This window comes from Oncorhynchus kisutch, linkage group LG4, assembly GCF_002021735.2.
Source record: "Oncorhynchus kisutch isolate 150728-3 linkage group LG4, Okis_V2, whole genome shotgun sequence".
Lineage (NCBI taxonomy): Eukaryota > Metazoa > Chordata > Actinopteri > Salmoniformes > Salmonidae > Oncorhynchus > Oncorhynchus kisutch.
Window position 1 is genome coordinate 44710844 of NC_034177.2, and position 20430 is coordinate 44731273.

Genomic DNA, 20430 nt, shown 5'->3' on the forward strand with positions numbered 1-20430 from the left:
TGGAAAAAAGGAACACCTACGTGAGAATGCTACATTGACTACAGTTCAGCATTCAACACCATAGAGCCCTCAAAGCTCATCACTGAGCTAAGGACCCTGGGAGTGAACACCTCCCTCTGCAACTGGATCCTGGACTTCCTGATGGTCTGCCCCCAGGTGGTAAGGGTAGGTAACAACACATCTGCCACGCAGATCTCAACACATGGGCACCTGAGGGGTGCGTGCTCAGTCCCCTCCTGTACTCCCTGTTCACCCATGACTGTATTCTATACTATCTATTGCATCTTAGCCTATGCTGCTCTGACATTACTCATCCACATATTTATATATTCTCATTCCATACCTTTACTTAGATTGTGTGTATTAGGTATTTGTTGTTAGATATTGCTTGTTAGATATTGCTGCACTGTCAGAATTAGAAGCATAAGCGTTTTGCTACACTCGCAATAACATCTGCTAAACACATGTATGTGACCAATAAAATTTGATTTGACTCTATGCCCAGGCACGACTTCAACACCATCATTAAGTTTGCTGACGACACAACAGTGGTAGGCCTGATCCCAGACAACAAGGAGACAACCTATAGGGAGGAGGTCAGAGACCTGGCCATGTGGTACCAGGATAACAACTTTTCCCTCAACATGATCAAGACAAATGAGATGATTGTGGACTACAGGAAAAGGAGGACAGAGTACGCCCCCATTCTCATCAACGGGGCCTGGTATGGCAGTGATGCCCCCCCATCCCCTCTTTTACGCTGCTGCTAGTCTCTGGTTATTATCTAGGCATAGTCACTTTAACTCTACCTACATGTACATATTACCTCAATTACCTCGACTAACCTGTGCCCCTGCACATTGACTCTGTACCGGTACCCCCTGTATATAGCCTCCCTACTAATATTTTACTGCTGCTCTTTAATTATTATTTTTTTTACTTTTCTATTTTTTACTAAACACTTATTTTTCTCAAAACTACATTGTTGGTTAAGAGCTTGTAAGTAAGCTTTTCACTGTAAGGTCTACTACACCTGTTGTATTTGGCGCATGTGACAAATACAATTCGATTTTGTCACGCCTTGGTCTTAGTGTTTTGTGTTTTCGTTATATATTTTGGTCAGGCCAGGGTGTGACATGGGTTTACGTGTTGTGTTTCTTATTGGGGTTTTATAGGATTTGGGATTGCTAGGTTTAGGGGTGTGTCTAGTTAGGCTTGGCTGCCTGAGGCGGTTCTTGATCAGAGTCAGGTGCTTCTTGTTGCCTCTGATTGGGAACCGTATTTAGGTAGACTGAGTTCGCTTTGTCTTTCGTGGGTGATTGTTCCTGTCTCTGTGTAGGTTCACCAGATAGGCTCAGTCACTTTGGATTTTCTTTTTTCATTGTTTTGGAAGAAAAGAGAACGAGCGCCATTCTCCTTGCGGAGATGGTGCTAAATACATCAACACGGTCGGTCCCTGGGATTGGGCTGGCCAACACGATTCGTTTTGCTTGGAAGGAAAAGGAGTTGGAGCCTTTAGGACGGGAAACTTTTGGAAGGATAATATTGATGGGGATTCTAAAGCTGACGGTGAAGGACGTGTTTTGTTTCCAAGGCAACTCGTTGGAGGGAGCATACGATGTGGCACTATATACAGAGGAGAAACACGATGATATCCTGAGAAGGGCAAGAGCAGTGGGAGGCGAGAGGCCGATGAGCCACTATGAAATAACAAGCCTGGCGAAGAATAACTTTAGGGTTGTAACTGTCAACATTTACAACCCATACGTTAAGGATGAAGAGGTGAGGGCCTTTCTGGGGAGATACATGGATAACGTCTCCTCAGCAAGGCACCTCAAAGACTCCCTTGGGTTTTGGAATGGGAGGAGAGGCTTCCAGGCCCTCCTCAGAGAGGACCCAAAGGGACATGGTGGCTACCTCCATCCTCCTGCTATGTTCTCCCTAGGGGCTGACAGGGGGACGTTGTTTTATACACGTCAGCCCCCATTTTGCAGGCGCTGTATGGCCTACGGCCACATATTCGCCTCGTGCAGCACAAGAAAATGCAGATTTTGTGGATCTGAGGAACACGAGGCGAAGGATTGTGACAAGCCTAAGGCGTGCCACGGGTGTGGCTCGTCAGCACACCTGTGGCGGGGGTGCCCGGCTCGTCAGAGGTCATATGCGTCTGCGGCTGGGGGGGGAGCAGGAGCGGGGGATGGGGGAAGAAGAGGGGGGGAAGGAAGCAAGCCTCATGACCAGCGTACAGGTCCAGAGGGGAAGGCCGCACGGAAGGAGGAGGAGCAAGAAGCGGCGGATGGAAGAGAGAAGGAAACGGAAGGCACGGGAGTAGGAGAACCAGGAAAAGCGGCGGAAGAAGGCAACCGAGTGGAGGAGCATGAGAGAGAAGAAAGCGAGGGAGGAGTGTTGGAGAAGGAGACGGTGGAAGAGCAAGTGGACTGGGGGGAAAGTGCCCTGGTGGAAGAGATGAGGGGTATGGTGGAGGAGCTGGTGGGGGGGGAGGGTGGTATCTCTCCACTACCGCCATCACCAAAGAAGAGAATGAAGAGGAGGGTGCGATTGGCCGACAGTGAGAGGGAGGGGATGGCCAAGAGAGTGATGGGGGTGGGAGAAACCTCTGGGTTGCTGCTGGTTTCCCCAGGCCCTCAACTTCTGTTGGGTGGGGACACACCTAACAAGACTCAGGACTGGGTACAGGAGGAGGTGGGGAGTTTTTTGTTTGGGGACTCAGCCTCCCCGATTTTTTTCCAATCCAGCTGCAGCACTGGGGAGGGGGAGGATTGTGGGGGTAGACCCAGGGTGCAGGGCACCCCGGAGCCAAACACTATTCCTGCATCCTGGGTTGGTGAGATGGAGGAAGAGGGGGGGATGTCGGGAGTACGGATGGTGTTCTCACCGGTAGATATGGAGCAGGGGAGCATCGGGTGAGTCTCCTGTTTTTGATTTTTTCTGTCTGGGTTTAGAATTTGAGTGTATTACATGTTTTTATTTGATTCTTTCATGGGGTCTAATTTTACTTTTGTTACTTTAAATGTAAGGGGTTTAAGGGATTTTGTTAAGAGGAGGGTGGTTTTTAGTTATTTGGAGGGTGTGGGGTTTGATTTTTGTTTTTTACAGGAGGTTCACCTGAGGGATGGAGGGGATGTTAGTAGGTTTAAGAGGGAGTGGGACAAGGGGGAGTCGGTTTGGGGTATTGGGGGGGTGCACTCATCGGGGGTAGGGATTTTGTGTGGGCACAGGGAGGTAAAAGTGGAGGATTCTTTTGTGGTAATGCAGGGGAGGGTTATAGGGGTGGATGTCACGATAAGAGATTGTAAATTTAGATTAGTGGTGGTGTATGGGCCACAGGTGGTGGCAGACAGGAGGGAGATGGTGGACTGTCTGACGCCCCTGTGTGTCACAAATAGGAAATTAGTGATAGGGGGGGATTTTAATACAGATTTAGGAATAGGGGGGGATAGCAGTGCAGGCGCCATTACCAGGCTAATGGCTTGCCATGGTCTGGTTGATGGTGGTCTGCACACTACTCCGAAAATGGCCGGTCCTACATGGCGCAACTCCAGGGGGGTTGAGCGGAGGCTCGACTATATTTTTGTACCCAGGTCTTTGGGTAAGTTGTCTGGGCGGCTGTTGCCTGTTTTCTTTTCGGATCACGACGGGGTGCTCCTGCAGGTGGGGTCTCCAGTCTGCCTCTTTGGTAGGGGGTACTGGAAGTTAGATCGGGATGTGCTGGAGGAGCAGGCTTTTGTTGACAGGTTTTATGATTTCTTTTGGAGGCTTGAAGGCCTCCGGTCCATGTGCGAGGGGGTGTTAGAGTGGTGGGAATTAGTTAAGGTGAGGATTAGGGCTTTTATAATAGGGTATTGCAAGAGGAAAAAAAGGGAGGAGAGGAGGGAGGTGGATCGTATCCAAAGGTTAATTGAACTCGAGTATGAGGCAGGCAACCTCGGCGGGTCGTTTGACTGGGAGAGATCCGCTACCCTAAAGGCGCAGCTCAGGGAGTTGCAGGAGCGGAAGGCTCGAGCTTTCCTGGAGCGTGCGCATAGTGGCTTTCTAGAACACAATGAGACTTGTTCCGCTATGTTCTTTAAGTCGGTTAGGGCCAGACAGAGTAGGAAGGTAATGCATGGCATTAGGGAAGAAAATGGTAGTATAGTTAGAGAACCAGAGGATATGGTCAGGGTGACAACTGATCATTTCCAAGGTTTATTTAAGGAAAGGGAAATAGATGTAGAGCAGGGAAATGTGTTTTTAGAACACTTGTCCAGGCGGATGCCGGAGGACATTAGAGAAGTGATGGAGGCCCAGATTTCACTAGAAGAGGTTGAGAGCGCTCTTAGGAGGATGGGAAAAGGGAAGGTGCCTGGGATGGATGGGCTGCCGGCTGAGTTTTATCTCAAGTTTTGGGGTATACTTGGACCAGTGGTCCTCGAAGTCTTGAAGGCCATCCTTGAGACGGGGGTCCCGGGGGGATCAATGGCTGTTGGTGTGCTGTCACTTTTATATAAGAAGGGGGAAGTAACAGACCTTGGCAACTGGCGGCCATTGACCATGCTGTGCGTAGATTACAAGCTACTTGCAAAGGTTTTAGCAGACCGGTTGCGCACAGCCCTTCCCTACGTCGTTCATGAGGATCAGACGTGCGGGGTAGAGGGCCGCTCTATTAGATGGAACCTACAGTTAATCAGGGACTCCATCGCTTGGGTTGAAGATAGAGGACTGCCTTTAATGGTAGCAGCGCTAGATCAGGCGAAAGCCTTTGATCGCGTGAATAGATCCTTTTTATTCAGAGTGTTAGGTCGATTAGGATTTGGGGAGAAGTTCATAGGATGGATTCGTACATTATATGTCGGAGCGGGGTGCCGAGTTAGTGTAAATAGTCACTTGGGTGACGTTTTTGACCTCTCGTCTGGGGTCAGGCAGGGGTGCCCACTCTCGGCTCTCCTCTTCGTTCTGTACATGGAGCCTCTGGGGGCTGCCATTAGGGCAGACACAGGGGTGGAAGGCTTGTTGATCCCTGGAAGTGGTGGGCTGCGTGTTAAGATGACGCAGTACGCCGACGACACTTCCTTGCTGCTGTGCAAGGACTCGTGCCTGACAAGGTCCCTTGCCATCTTTGGGGATTTCACCCGAGCGTCGGGAGCGGTTCTGAACCATGCAAAGTCTTCCGTCAAGTTTTTCGGTAGATGGCGCGGTAGAACGGATGTGCCCGGGGGGTTATCTCGCTGTGAGGGGGCCCTGAGGATTCTCGGGGTCCATTTTGAGACCTCCGGCTCAGCGACGCTGAACTGGAACATGCGTATCGCAGTGGTACAGAGGAAGCTAGCAATGTGGAAGGCTAGGTATTTGTCTTTTATGGGCAAAGTCCTGGTCCTAAAGGTGGATGTGTTGCCGTCTCTTTTGTATTTGGCGTACATCTACCCATTGCCGGCTTGTCTGAGGAGGCCTCTAGTGAGGCTTGTGTTTCAGTTCATGTGGAGTGGCAGGTGCGAGTGGGTCGCCAGGGCGCGCATGATCTGTCCCATCGGGGAGGGAGGTAGGGGGGTACCACATTTCCCCCTCAAGCTGGACACAATTTTTGTTTCTTTCTTGTTAACGGAGCTTGCTCATCCAGTGATACACCCATCCGGTTACCTCCTGCGGGTGTTCTTCTCATATCAGGCGAGAAGCATAATGGTGTGGTCTAACACGGGTCCTCGGGCAGAACAGCTGCCGTGGCACTTTGGTCATGCGGCCAAGTGGCTGCGTGCGCACCCTGAGGTTGAAGTTGCCCGAGTAGGTTTAGATCACAGGCACCTGTACGAGGAGGCCAGAAAGGCAGGGAGTCCGGTGCCTGTAGTGGGCATCTCGGAAGTGGTCTGGGAGGGAGTGCAGACGCGGGGTCTGGACAACAGGCTCAAGGACCTGAATTGGTTGAGCCTCCATAGGTGCTTGCCGGTACGTTCCATCATGTACCGGTATAGTTTGGTGCAATCCCCCACCTGTCCAAGATCCTCTTGTGGCAGGGAGGAGACTGTGCGCCATGTCTTTTGGGACTGTGCCTTTGCCGGAGTAGTATGGTCTAGGGCACGGGTGTTGTTAGGTTTGGTAAGGGGGGATTTTGTATTGACGTGGGCCAGGTTAGAGAGAGGTGTAGGGAGAGCGAGAGGGACGGATAGGGACAGGTTTCTGCTCTGGCTTCTCATGAGTCTCTTTAAAAGGGGGCTGTGGGAAGCCAGGCAGAACATGGTGAAGACAGGGAGAGATTGGGGGGTGGAAGGGATAGTGAGGAGGGTGGAAGGAGATTTGAGGGGGAGGATGAAGAGGGAGGAGAGGAAGTGGGGGCAGCATGCTGCTCGGGAGAGGTGGAAGGGGGGTTTAGGGCTGGGTGTCATTTAGATTTGTAAGGGGATAGATTAGGGATGGGGAGATAGGGAAAGGTATTTTGTAGGGTGACGGGAGGGAAGATGCTCCCCTGAGGTTTTGTTTGGGGTTTATGTTTAGTTAAATTAGTTAAATTAAAATACCATTATTTGAGTATGTATGAAAATTGAGTTGTAAAGAATGAATGGTATTGAAGATAATAAATTATTTTTTATAAAAAAAAAAAAAAAAAATAGGCTCAGTCACTTTGGATTTTCTTTTTTCATTGTTTTGGAAGAGAAGAGAACGAGCGCCATTCTCCTTGCGGAGATGGTGCTAAATACATCAACACGGTCGGTCCCTGGGATTGGGCTGGCCAACACGATTCGTTTTGCTTGGAAGGAAAAGGAGTTGGAGCCTTTAGGACGGGAAACTTTTGGAAGGATAATATTGATGGGGATTCTAAAGCTGACGGTGAAGGACGTGTTTTGTTTCCAAGGCAACTCGTTGGAGGGAGCATACGATGTGGCACTATATACAGAGGAGAAACACGATGATATCCTGAGAAGGGCAAGAGCAGTGGGAGGCGAGAGGCCGATGAGCCACTATGAAATAACAAGCCTGGCGAAGAATAACTTTAGGGTTGTAACTGTCAACATTTACAACCCATACGTTAAGGATGAAGAGGTGAGGGCCTTTCTGGGGAGATACATGGATAACGTCTCCTCAGCAAGGCACCTCAAAGACTCCCTTGGGTTTTGGAATGGGAGGAGAGGCTTCCAGGCCCTCCTCAGAGAGGACCCAAAGGGACATGGTGGCTACCTCCATCCTCCTGCTATGTTCTCCCTAGGGGCTGACAGGGGGACGTTGTTTTATACACGTCAGCCCCCATTTTGCAGGCGCTGTATGGCCTACGGCCACATATTCGCCTCGTGCAGCACAAGAAAATGCAGATTTTGTGGATCTGAGGAACACGAGGCGAAGGATTGTGACAAGCCTAAGGCGTGCCACGGGTGTGGCTCGTCAGCACACCTGTGGCGGGGGTGCCCGGCTCGTCAGAGGTCATATGCGTCTGCGGCTGGGGGGGGAGCAGGAGCGGGGGATGGGGGAAGAAGAGGGGGGGAAGGAAGCAAGCCTCATGACCAGAGTACAGGTCCAGAGGGGAAGGCCGCAAGGAAGGAGGAGGAGCAAGAAGCGGCGGATGGAAGAGAGAAGGAAACGGAAGGCACGGGAGTAGGAGAACCAGGAAAAGCGGCGGAAGAAGGCAACCGAGTGGAGGAGCATGAGAGAGAAGAAAGCGAGGGAGGAGTGTTGGAGAAGGAGACGGTGGAAGAGCAAGTGGACTGGGGGGAAAGTGCCCTGGTGGAAGAGATGAGGGGTATGGTGGAGGAGCTGGTGGGGGGGGAGGGTGGTATCTCTCCACTACCGCCATCACCAAAGAAGAGAATGAAGAGGAGGGTGCGATTGGCCGACAGTGAGAGGGAGGGGATGGCCAAGAGAGTGATGGGGGTGGGAGAAACCTCTGGGTTGCTGCTGGTTTCCCCAGGCCCTCAACTTCTGTTGGGTGGGGACACACCTAACAAGACTCAGGACTGGGTACAGGAGGAGGTGGGGAGTTTTTTGTTTGGGGACTCAGCCTCCCCGATTTTTTTCCAATCCAGCTGCAGCACTGGGGAGGGGGAGGATTGTGGGGGTAGACCCAGGGTGCAGGGCACCCCGGAGCCAAACACTATTCCTGCATCCTGGGTTGGTGAGATGGAGGAAGTGGGGGGGATGTCGGGAGTACGGATGGTGTTTTCACCGGTAGATATGGAGCAGGGGAGCATCGGGTGAGTCTCCTGTTTTTGTTTTTTTCTGTCTGGGTTTAGAATTTGAGTGTATTACATGTATTATTTGATTCTTTCATGGGGTCTAATTTTACTTTTGTTACTTTAAATGTAAGGGGTTTAAGGGATTTTGTTAAGAGGAGGGCGGTTTTTAGTTATTTGGAGGGTGTGGGGTTTGATTTTTGTTTTTTACAGGAGGTTCACCTGAGGGATGGAGGGGATGTTAGTAGGTTTAAGAGGGAGTGGGACAAGGGGGAGTCGGTTTGGGGTATTGGGGGGGTGCACTCATCGGGGGTAGGGATTTTGTGTGGGCACAGGGAGGTAAAAGTGGAGGATTCTTTTGTGGTAATGCAGGGGAGGGTTATAGGGGTGGATGTCACGATAAGGGATTGTAAATTTAGATTAGTGGTGGTGTATGGGCCACAGGTGGTGGCAGACAGGAGGGAGATGGTGGACTGTCTGACGCCCCTGTGTGTCACAAATAGGAAATTAGTGATAGGGGGGGATTTTAATACAGATTTAGGAATAGGGGGGGATAGCAGTGCAGGCGCCATTACCAGGCTAATGGCTTGCCATGGTCTGGTTGATGGTGGTCTGCACACTACTCCGAAAATGGCCGGTCCAACATGGCGCAACTCCAGGGGGGTTGAGCGGAGGCTCGACTATATTTTTGTACCCAGGTCTTTGGGTAAGTTGTCTGGGCGGCTGTTGCCTGTTTTCTTTTCGGATCACGACGGGGTGCTCCTGCAGGTGGGGTCTCCAGTCTGCCTCTTTGGTAGGGGGTACTGGAAGTTAGATCGGGATGTGCTGGAGGAGCAGGCTTTTGTTGACAGGTTTTATGATTTCTTTTGGAGGCTTGAAGGCCTCCGGTCCATGTGCGAGGGGGTGTTAGAGTGGTGGGAATTAGTTAAGGTGAGGATTAGGGCTTTTATAATAGGGTATTGCAAGAGGAAAAAAAGGGAGGAGAGGAGGGAGGTGGATCGTATCCAAAGGTTAATTGAACTCGAGTATGAGGCAGGCAACCTCGGCGGGTCGTTTGACTGGGAGAGATCCGCTACCCTAAAGGCGCAGCTCAGGGAGTTGCAGGAGCGGAAGGCTCGAGCTTTCCTGGAGCGTGCGCATAGTGGCTTTCTAGAACACAATGAGACTTGTTCCGCTATGTTCTTTAAGTCGGTTAGGGCCAGACAGAGTAGGAAGGTAATGCATGGCATTAGGGAAGAAAATGGTAGTATAGTTAGAGAACCAGAGGATATGGTCAGGGTGACAACTGATCATTTCCAAGGTTTATTTAAGGAAAGGGAAATAGATGTAGAGCAGGGAAATGTGTTTTTAGAACACTTGTCCAGGCGGTTGCCGGAGGACATTAGAGAAGTGATGGAGGCCCAGATTTCACTAGAAGAGGTTGAGAGCGCTCTTAGGAGGATGGGAAAAGGGAAGGTGCCTGGGATGGATGGGCTGCCGGCTGAGTTTTATCTCAAGTTTTGGGGTATACTTGGACCAGTGGTCCTCGAAGTCTTGAAGGCCATCCTTGAGACGGGGGTCCCGGGGGGATCAATGGCTGTTGGTGTGCTGTCACTTTTATATAAGAAGGGGGAAGTAACAGACCTTGGCAACTGGCGGCCATTGACCATGCTGTGCGTAGATTACAAGCTACTTGCAAAGGTTTTAGCAGACCGGTTGCGCACAGCCCTTCCCTACGTCGTTCATGAGGATCAGACGTGCGGGGTAGAGGGCCGCTCTATTAGATGGAACCTACAGTTAATCAGGGACTCCATCGCTTGGGTTGAAGATAGAGGACTGCCTTTAATGGTAGCAGCGCTAGATCAGGCGAAAGCCTTTGATCGCGTGAATAGATCCTTTTTATTCAGAGTGTTAGGTCGATTAGGATTTGGGGAGAAGTTCATAGGATGGATTCGTACATTATATGTCGGAGCGGGGTGCCGAGTTAGTGTAAATAGTCACTTGGGTGACGTTTTTGACCTCTCGTCTGGGGTCAGGCAGGGGTGCCCACTCTCGGCTCTCCTCTTCGTTCTGTACATGGAGCCTCTGGGGGCTGCCATTAGGGCAGACACAGGGGTGGAAGGCTTGTTGATCCCTGGAAGTGGTGGGCTGCGTGTTAAGATGACGCAGTACGCCGACGACACTTCCTTGCTGCTGTGCAAGGACTCGTGCCTGACAAGGTCCCTTGCCATCTTTGGGGATTTCACCCGAGCGTCGGGAGCGGTTCTGAACCATGCAAAGTCTTCCGTCAAGTTTTTCGGTAGATGGCGCGGTAGAACGGATGTGCCCGGGGGGTTATCTCTCTGTGAGGGGGCCCTGAGGATTCTCGGGGTCCATTTTGAGACCTCCGGCTCAGCGACGCTGAACTGGAACATGCGTATCGCAGTGGTACAGAGGAAGCTAGCAATGTGGAAGGCTAGGTATTTGTCTTTTATGGGCAAAGTCCTGGTCCTAAAGGTGGATGTGTTGCCGTCTCTTTTGTATTTGGCGTACATCTACCCATTGCCGGCTTGTCTGAGGAGGCCTCTAGTGAGGCTTGTGTTTCAGTTCATGTGGAGTGGCAGGTGCGAGTGGGTCGCCAGGGCGCGCATGATCTGTCCCATCGGGGAGGGAGGTAGGGGGGTACCACATTTCCCCCTCAAGCTGGACACAATTTTTGTTTCTTTCTTGTTAACGGAGCTTGCTCATCCAGTGATACACCCATCCGGTTACCTCCTGCGGGTGTTCTTCTCATATCAGGCGAGAAGCATAATGGTGTGGTCTAACACGGGTCCTCGGGCAGAACAGCTGCCGTGGCACTTTGGTCATGCGGCCAAGTGGCTGCGTGCGCACCCTGAGGTTGAAGTTGCCCGAGTAGGTTTAGATCACAGGCACCTGTACGAGGAGGCCAGAAAGGCAGGGAGTCCGGTGCCTGTAGTGGGCATCTCGGAAGTGGTCTGGGAGGGAGTGCAGACGCGGGGTCTGGACAACAGGCTCAAGGACCTGAATTGGTTGAGCCTCCATAGGTGCTTGCCGGTACGTTCCATCATGTACCGGTATAGTTTGGTGCAATCCCCCACCTGTCCAAGATCCTCTTGTGGCAGGGAGGAGACTGTGCGCCATGTCTTTTGGGACTGTGCCTTTGCCGGAGTAGTATGGTCTAGGGCACGGGTGTTGTTAGGTTTGGTAAGGGGGGATTTTGTATTGACGTGGGCCAGGTTAGAGAGAGGTGTAGGGAGAGCGAGAGGGACGGATAGGGACAGGTTTCTGCTCTGGCTTCTCATGAGTCTCTTTAAACGGGGGCTGTGGGAAGCCAGGCAGAACATGGTGAAGACAGGGAGAGATTGGGGGGTGGAAGGGATAGTGAGGAGGGTGGAAGGAGATTTGAGGGGGAGGATGAAGAGGGAGGAGAGGAAGTGGGGGCAGCATGCTGCTCGGGAGAGGTGGAAGGGGGGTTTAGGGCTGGGTGTCATTTAGATTTGTAAGGGGATAGATTAGGGATGGGGAGATAGGGAAAGGTATTTTGTAGGGTGACGGGAGGGAAGATGCTCCCCTGAGGTTTTGTTTGGGGTTTATGTTTAGTTAAATTAGTTAAACTCAAATAATGGTATTTTAATATGTATGAAAATTATGAGTTGTAAAGAATGAAAAAAAAAAAAAAATAGGCTGTATTAGGTTTTCACGTTCCGTTTGTTGTTTTTGTATTGTCATGTTTATTTCGTAATTAAACATGTATCGTATTAACCACGCTGAAAAAAAAAAAAAATGCTGTAATTAGGTTTCACGTTCCGTTTGTTGTTTGCGTATTTATTAGTTATTTCATGTATCGTCACCTTTTTTCTTCATTAAAGACATGAGTAACCACCACGCTGCATTTCGGTCCGACTCTCTTTCGACAAACGAAGAACGCCGTTACAGATTTGATTTGAAGAGAGTATATTTCCTTCTTTGTCAAATAAAACAAGCACAAATATATTTCTTTCAAATCACTTAGAAAAGAACAAAGACTTGGTTTTTACAACAATATCTTTGTTGTTCCACAGAAGTGCCTGGGCATTCTCATTTGTGTTTTGATTGGTAATCTCTACCTGCACATTCATCTTCTGCCAATCTACCATTCCAGTGTTTAATTGCTATATTGTAATTACTTCGCCACCATGGCCTATTTATTTCCTTAACTTACCTCATTTGCACTCACTGTATATAGACTTTTTGTTTTCTTTTGTTCTACTGTATTATTGACTGTATGTTTTGTTTATTCCATGTGTAACTCTGTGTTCTATGTGTCGAATTGCTACGCTTTATCTTGGCCAGGTCGCAGTTGCAAATGAGAACTTGTTCTCAACTAGCCTACCTGGTTAAATAAAGGTTAAATAAAAAAATGATGTCCTCAGATAAAGAGAGCTATGAAACCTGTCTACATATGAAGAGGTCCCAATGAAGAGCAGTGGTTCTCAGTCCTGGGGACTCAAAGGGTTGCACATTTTTATTTTTGCCTCAGCACTGCACAGCTGACTCAAATGATCAACTCATCATCAAGCTTCAAGTGGTATTTATGTATTCATTTGTGATGCTATCCTTGATATGATCCTGTTATTGTCACATGCTACACATGCACACGTGTGCCCATGCATCTAACAAATCATGATAACAATGGATTGATATCAGGGATATTCTACTTTGGTAATCCACAATGACCTGGTGATGTAAAAGTCTAATAATTACATTGTCTTCCATATTCCTACAGATACCTTGTAACTGGAGATTCCTTCAAAATGATTGCCTACAGTTAACGTGCAGGGCACTGCAAGGTTGGGTGTCCAGGGCCATCTGGGACTTCCTGCTGGAGGAATACAGGTGTGTGAAGGCTACCTGTGTCCTGCATAACTTCATGAGGATGGATAGGAGGGGATCTGCAGGAGGTTCTGCAGCTCGAGTCTGCTGCTCTGCAGGATGTTTCGAGAATGGAGTTTCCAACAACTCAGCAAGAGGAAATCCATGTGCGGGAGATCTTCACCTCCTACTTCTTCGAAGAGGGTGCTGTTCCCTGGCAACACCATAGACTACACTATGCACAACCAAAGGCTCTTTTAAGAGTCATTGACATTGCATTAAGAGTATTCTTCTATTTACTTATCTATGTTAACTGCAGTTATTCAATTCCCAATTTCTCTCTCTTTGAATCCTACTTCTCAGGTGAGGGTACTGTTTAGGTAAGGGTGTGACGTCTGTACAAAAACTAAACGGTCTATTTTAAATAATCCATATTGAAAAAATGGAGAACAATTAGACACCCTATAACCCACACCTACACACTCATGTATCAATCTGATTGATGAACTGACTGTGTTGTGCAGTAAGCAGACTTGACTGTATAACTGTGGCTCTGTACACCTTCAAAGAATAGGCAAGAGGGCAACCACGGAGAATAATAAGACACTTTATTATTTCTATAACTACGCTATAATGTTTGTCCTCGTGTGTCCGTTCATGTTTTTCAGCATAGAGTACTCTGCAGCCACTTAGTGTTTTCTCAATAACGGTCTCTCTCCTTCACTTCATCCCTCTTCTCCCTAAATCCTTTAGTTTATATCAGCTGTGTCGGGGAACCCCTCCCGCATCTGAGCTGGCTACATAGAGGGCACTTGGTCAGGTCAACAGGAAGTATTATTAAAGAGATGCTTCACATTGGGATTACTGCATCTATCTGTATTTCAGAGTTAATGATCGAAGGTCAGTTTTGCATTTCACCTCCTGATGCTTATGATTACACCTCTCGCCACCTCTTTCTTCCTCTGTTTTTATAATGCACAACAGATGTGCTTTGAAGTACAGATTGAACTTGTATTTATAGTATTACAATATATTTATGCATGTATTTATAACACTTGATTATGAACTTCTTTCAATAAAGCATTTCATATTCTCTACTAGTTGAAATTAAGTCTCATTTGATGAAATACTACACCTATCCTGTGTTTATCAGATCAATGCAGATGAAGGGAATTAGATATTAAGATGAACTGGTTTTAGAGTATTAACATGATGCATAGGAAGTGTAGTGTACTGTTTAAAAAAATATTCTGTATATATGAATTACAAATCAGTCTTTTAACTAGTTAAATCCTGTTTCTAGTCTATTAGTTACAATGTGTAACCATTCATTGGTAAACACTGAAGTGTATAATTGTAATACATACATTCAGACGGTGTCATTCAAAGACTGGAATTTGATACGACTGAAAAATGATCTAAAAGACATTCATACCTGAACTGCACCTTTAATTGCCAAGGTAGAGTACATGATCAATGAATATATGAAATGTACAGGCTACCAATCTCATGCTTGATATTAACTACATGTATATACGACTAGCATCCTTGGCACAAAGTTATATTCTACTCAATCCATAGGCTTCATTAATGTCATTTAGACTGTTTTGAAGTTGATTCAACTGGTTAATGATAGCTGAGGTTCATAGCTAGGTTCTGAACTAATATGTATACCAAATGTTTGGGTCAAATCACCGATAGGCTAGATACAGTTGAAGTCGGAAGTTTACATACACCTTAGCCAAATACATTTAAACTCAGTTTTTCACAAATCCTGACATTTAATTATAGTAAACATTCCCTGTTTTAGGTCAGTTAGGATCACCACTTTATTTTAAGAATGTGAAATGTCAGAATAATAGTAGAGTGATTTATTTCAGTTTTTATTTATTTCATCACATTCACAGTGGGTCAAAGTTTACATACACTCAATTAGTATTTGGTAGCATTGCCTTTAAATTGTTTAACTTGGGTCAAACGTTTCAGGTAGCCTTCCACAAGCTTCCCACAAAGTGGGTGAATTTTGGCCCATTTCTCCTGACAGAGCTGGTGTAACGGAGTCAGGTTTGTAGGACTCCTTGCTCGCACACAATTTCAGTTCTGCCCACAACCTTTCTATAGGATTCAGGTCAGGGCTTTGTGATGGCCACTCCAATATCTTGACTTTGCTGTCCTTAGGCCATTTTGCCACAGATTTGGAAGTATGCTTGGGGTAACTATCCATTTGGAAGACCCATTTGCGACCAAGCTTTAACTGAACTGAACTGACTGATGTCTAAAGATGTTGCTTCAATATATCCACATTTTCACTCGTGATGCCATCTATTTTGTGAAGTGCACCAGTCCCTCCTGCAGGAAAGCACCCCCACAACATGATGCTGCCACCCCCTTGCTTCACGGTTGGGATTGTGTTCTTCGGCTTGCAAGCTTCCCCCTTTTTCCTCCAAACATAACGATGGTCATTATGGCCAAACGGTTCTATTTTTGTTTCATCAGACCAGAGGACATTTGTCCAAAAAGTACGATCTTTGTCCCCATGTGCAGTTGCAAACCGTAGTCTTGCTTTTTTTATGGCGGTTTTGGCGCAGTGGCTTCTTCCTTGCCTGCCGGCCTTTCAGTTTATGTCGATGTAGGACTCGTTTTACTGTGGATATAGATAATTTTGTACCCGTTTCCTCCAGCATCTTCACAAGGTTCTTTACTGTTGTTCTGGGATTGATTTGCAATTTTCGCACCAAAGTACGTTAATCTCTAGGAGACAGAACGCGTCTCCTTCCTGAGCGGTACGATGGCTGCGTGGTCCCATGGTGTTTATACTTGCGTACTATTGTTTGTACAGATAAACGTGGTACCTTCAGGCATTTGGAAATTGCTCCCAAGGATGAACCAGACTTGTGGAGGTCGACAATTTTCTTTCTGAGGTCTTGGCTGATTTCTTTTGATTTTCCCATGATGTCAAGCAAAGAGGCAATGAGTTTGAAGGTAGGCCTTGAAATACATCAACAGGTAAAGCCATTACATAATTTTCTGGAATTTTCCAAGCTGTTTAAAGGCACAGTCAACTTAGTGTATGTAAACTTCTGACCCACTGGAACTGTGATACAGTGAATTATAAGTGAAATAATCTGTCTGGAAACAATTGTTGGAAGAATTACTTGTGTCATGCACAAAGTAGTAGTCCTAGCCGACTTGCCAAAACTATAACAAGACATTTGTGAAGTGGTTGCAAAACAAGTTTTAATGACTCCAACCTAAGTGTATGTAAACGTCCGTCTTCAACTGGAGCTAGCTACACATCCATAGGCATACAGGTATTTTTATAATCCATTAAACTACAAGCAAGAACACAAACTCAGAAAAAAACAGCAATTTTTTCAGGACCCTGTCTTTCAAAAATAATTTGTAAAAATCCAAATAACTTCACAGATCTTATTTGTAAAGGGTTTAAACACTGTTTCCCATGCTTGTTCAATGAACCATATACAATTAATGAACATGCACCTGTGGAACGGTCGATAAGTTAGGGGTAGTGATGAGCTCTACAGCAGTCTCACAACTCAATCGCTGGTTGAAAACTGTTTTCTGCCCCTCTCAAAAGATAGAATTTGTAGATAATTACAACAATGTTGTTAGCCCTCTTTCTGGGACTCACCCACAAACAGGACCAAGCCTGACCTGCTGAGGAGTGACGGACTCCATCCAAGCTGGAGGGGTGCTCTCATCTTATCTAACAACATAGACAGGGCTCTAACTCCTCTAGCTCCACAATGAAATAGGGTGCAGGCCAGGCAGCAGGCTGTTAGCCAGCCTGCCAGCATAGTGGAGTCTGCCACTACCACAGTCAGTGTAGTCAGCTCAGCTATCCGCATTGAGACCGTGTCTGTGCCTCGACCTAGGTTGGGCAAAACTAAACATGGCGGTGTTCGCCTTAGCAATCTCACTAGGATAAAGACCTCCTCCATTCCTGTAATTATTGAAAGAGATCATGATACCTCACATCTCAAAATAGGGCTACTTAATGTTAGATCCCTTACTTCAAAGGCAATTATAGTCAATGAACTAATCACTGATCATAATCTTGATGTGATTGGCCTGACTGAAACATGGCTTAAGCCTGATGAATTTACTGTGTTAAATGAGGCCTCACCTTCTGGCTACACTAGTGACCATATCCCCCGTGCATCCCGCAAAGGCGAAGGTGTTGCTAACATTTACGATAGCAAATTTCAATTTACAAAAAAAAAAACGTTTTCGTCTTTTGAGCTAATAATAGTCATGAAATCTATGCAGCCTAATCACGTTTTATAGCTACTGTTTACAGGCATCCTGGGCCATATACAGCGTTCCTCATTGAGTTCCCGGAATTCCTATCGGACCTTGTAGTCATAGCAGATAATATTCTAATCTTTGGTGACTTTAATATTCACATGGAAAAGTCCACAGACCCACTCCAAAAGGCTTTCGGAGCCATCATCGACTCAGTGGGTTTTGTCCAACATGTCTCTGGACCTACTCACTGTCACTGTCATACTCTGGACCTAGTTTTGTCCCATAGAATAAATGTTGTGGATCTTAATGTTTTTCCTCATAATCCTGGACTATCGGGCCACCATTTTATTACGTTTGCAATTGCAACAAATAATCTGCTCAGACCCCAACCAAGTAACATCAGAAGTCGTGCTATAAATTCACAGACAACATAAAGATTCCTTGATGTCCTTCCAGACTCCCTCTGTCTACCCAAGGACGTCAGAGGACAAAAATCAGTTAACCACGTAACTGAGGAACTCAATTTAACCTTGCGCAATACCCTAGATGCAGCACCCCTAAAAACTAAAAACATTTCTCATAAGAAACTAGCTCCCTGGTATACAGAAAATACCCGAGCTCTGTAGCATGCTTCCAGAAAATTATTCCGACTAGCTTGGAAAGACAGTACCGTGCAGTATCGAAGAGCCCTTACTGCTGTTCGATCATCCTATTTTTCCAACTTCATTGAGGAAAATAAGAACAATCCGAAATTCCTTTTTGATACTGTCTCAAAGCTAACAAAAAAGCAGCATTTCCCAAAAGAGGATGGCTTTCACTTCAGCAGTAATAAATTCATGAACTTCTTTGACGAAAAGATCATGATTATTAGAAAGCAAATGACAGACTCCTCTTTAAATCTGCGTATTCCTTCAAAGCTCAGTTGTCCTGAGTCTGCACAACTCTGCCAGGACCTAGGATCAAGAGAGACACTCAAGTGTTTTAGTACTATATCTCTTGACACAATGATGAAAATAATCATGGCCTCTAAAACTTCAAGCTGCATACTGGACCCTATTCCAACTAAACTACTGAAAGAGCTGCTTCCTGTGCTTGGCCCTCCTATGTTGAACATAATAAGCGGCTCTTTATCCACCGGATGTGTACCAAACTCACTAAAAGTGGCAGTAATAAAGTCTATATTGAATCTTCCATTTCTCTCAAAAATGTTAGAAAAGGCTGTTGCGCAGCAACTCACTGCCTTCCTGAAGACAAACAATGTATACAAAATGCTTCAGTCTTGTTTTAGACCCCATCAGAGCACTGAGACTGCACTTGTGAAGGTGGTAAATGAAGCTGCACTTGTGAAGGTGGTAAATGACCTTTTAATGGCATCAGACCGAGGCTCTGCATCTGTCCTTGTGCTCCTTGTGCTCCTAATCAGACCTTAGTGCTGCTTTTGATACCATCGATCACCACATTCTTTTGGAGAGATTGGAAACCCAAATTGGTCTGCATGGACAAGTTCTGGCCTGGTTTAGATCTTATCTATCGGAAAGATATCAGTTTGTCTCTGTGAATGGGTTGTCCTCTGATAAATAAACTGTAAATTTCAGTGTTCCTCAAAGTTCCGTTTTAGGACCACTATTGTTTTCACTATATATTTTACCTCTTGGGGATGTCATTCGAAAACATAATGTTAACTTGCACTGCTATGCGGATGACACATAGCTGTACATTTCAATGAAACATGGTGAAGCCCCAAAATTGCCCTCGCTAGAAGCCTGTGTTTCAGACATAAGGAAGTGGATGGCTGCAAACTTTCCACTTTTAAACTCGGACAAAACAGAGATGCTTGTTCTAGGTCCCAAGAAACAAAGAGATCTTCTGTTGAATCTGACAGTTAATCTTAATAGTTGTACAGTCGTCTCAAACTGTGAAGGACCTCGGCATTACTCTGGACCCTGATCTCTCTTTTGACGAACATATCAAGACTGTTTCAAGGACATCTTTTTTCCATCTACGTAACATTGCAAAAATTAGAAACTTTCTGTCCAAAAATTATGCAGAAAAATTAATCCATGCTTTTGTTACTTCTAGGTTAGAATACTGCAATGCTCTACTTTCCGGCTACCCGGATAAAGCACTAAATAAACTTCAGTTAGTGCTAAATAAGACTGCTAGAATCCTGACTAGAACCCAAAAAATGGATCATATTACTCCAGTGCTAGCCTCCCTACACTGGCTTCTAGCCTCCCTACAAGGCTCTGGAGCAACGAACCGCCCTTGCTGTCTCTGCCTGGCCTATTCCCCTCTTTCCACTGGGATTCTCTGCCTCTAACCCTACTACAGGGGCTGAGTCACTGGCTTACTGGTGCTCTTTCATGCCGTCCCTAGGAGGGGTGCGTCACTTGAGTGGGTTGAGTCACTTATGTGATCTTCCTGTCTGGGTTGGCGGCCCCCCTGGGTTGTGCCATCTTTGTGGGCTATACTCGGCCTTGTCTCAGGATGGTAAGTTGGTGGTTGAAGATATCCCTCTAGTGGTGTGGGGGCTATGCTTGGGCAAAGTGGGTGGGGTTATATCCTTCCTGTTTGGCCCTGTCTGGAGGTATCATCAGCATACCAGCATACCACCCTGCATACCACTGCTGGCTTGCTTCTGAAGCTAAGCAGGGTAGTTCCTGGATGGGAGACCAGATGCTGCTGGAAGTGGTGTTGGAGGTCCAGTAGGAGGCACTCTTTCCTCTGGTCTAAAACATATCCCAATGCCCCCGGGCAGTGATTGGGGACACTGCCCTGTGTAGGGTGCCGACTTTCGGATGGGATGTTAAAAGGGTGTCCTGACTCTCTGCGGTCATTAAAGATCCCATAGCACTTAACGTAAGAGTAGGGGTGTTAACCCTGGTGTCCTGGCTAAATTCCCAATCTGGCCCTCAAACCATCACGGTCACCTAATAGTCCCCAGTTTACAATTGGCTCATTAATCCCCCTCCTCTCCCCTATTCCCCAGGTCGTTGGTGCAAATGAGACTGTGTTCTCATTTAACTTACCTGGTAAAATAAATGATAAATGAATAAATCATCGGATGGTCCCACAGTGTCTCCTGACCCCTCCTGTCTCAGCCTCCAGTATTTATGCTGCAGTAGTTTATGTGTCGGGGGGCCAGGGTCAGTTTGTTATATCTGGAGTACTTCTCCTGTCC

At 46.9% G+C, this 20430-nt stretch overlaps 1 long non-coding RNA gene across 1 annotated transcript; it reads left to right on the plus strand.

The window, feature by feature from the left end:
* The first annotated feature begins 12441 nt into the window (after positions 1 to 12441).
* On the plus strand, positions 12442 to 14077 carry LOC116373633 (uncharacterized). The gene is made up of 2 exons (XR_004209590.1): positions 12442 to 12696; positions 12895 to 14077. It is a non-coding gene; the product is annotated as an uncharacterized LOC116373633 (long non-coding RNA).
* Positions 14078 to 20430: the final 6353 nt, after the last annotated feature.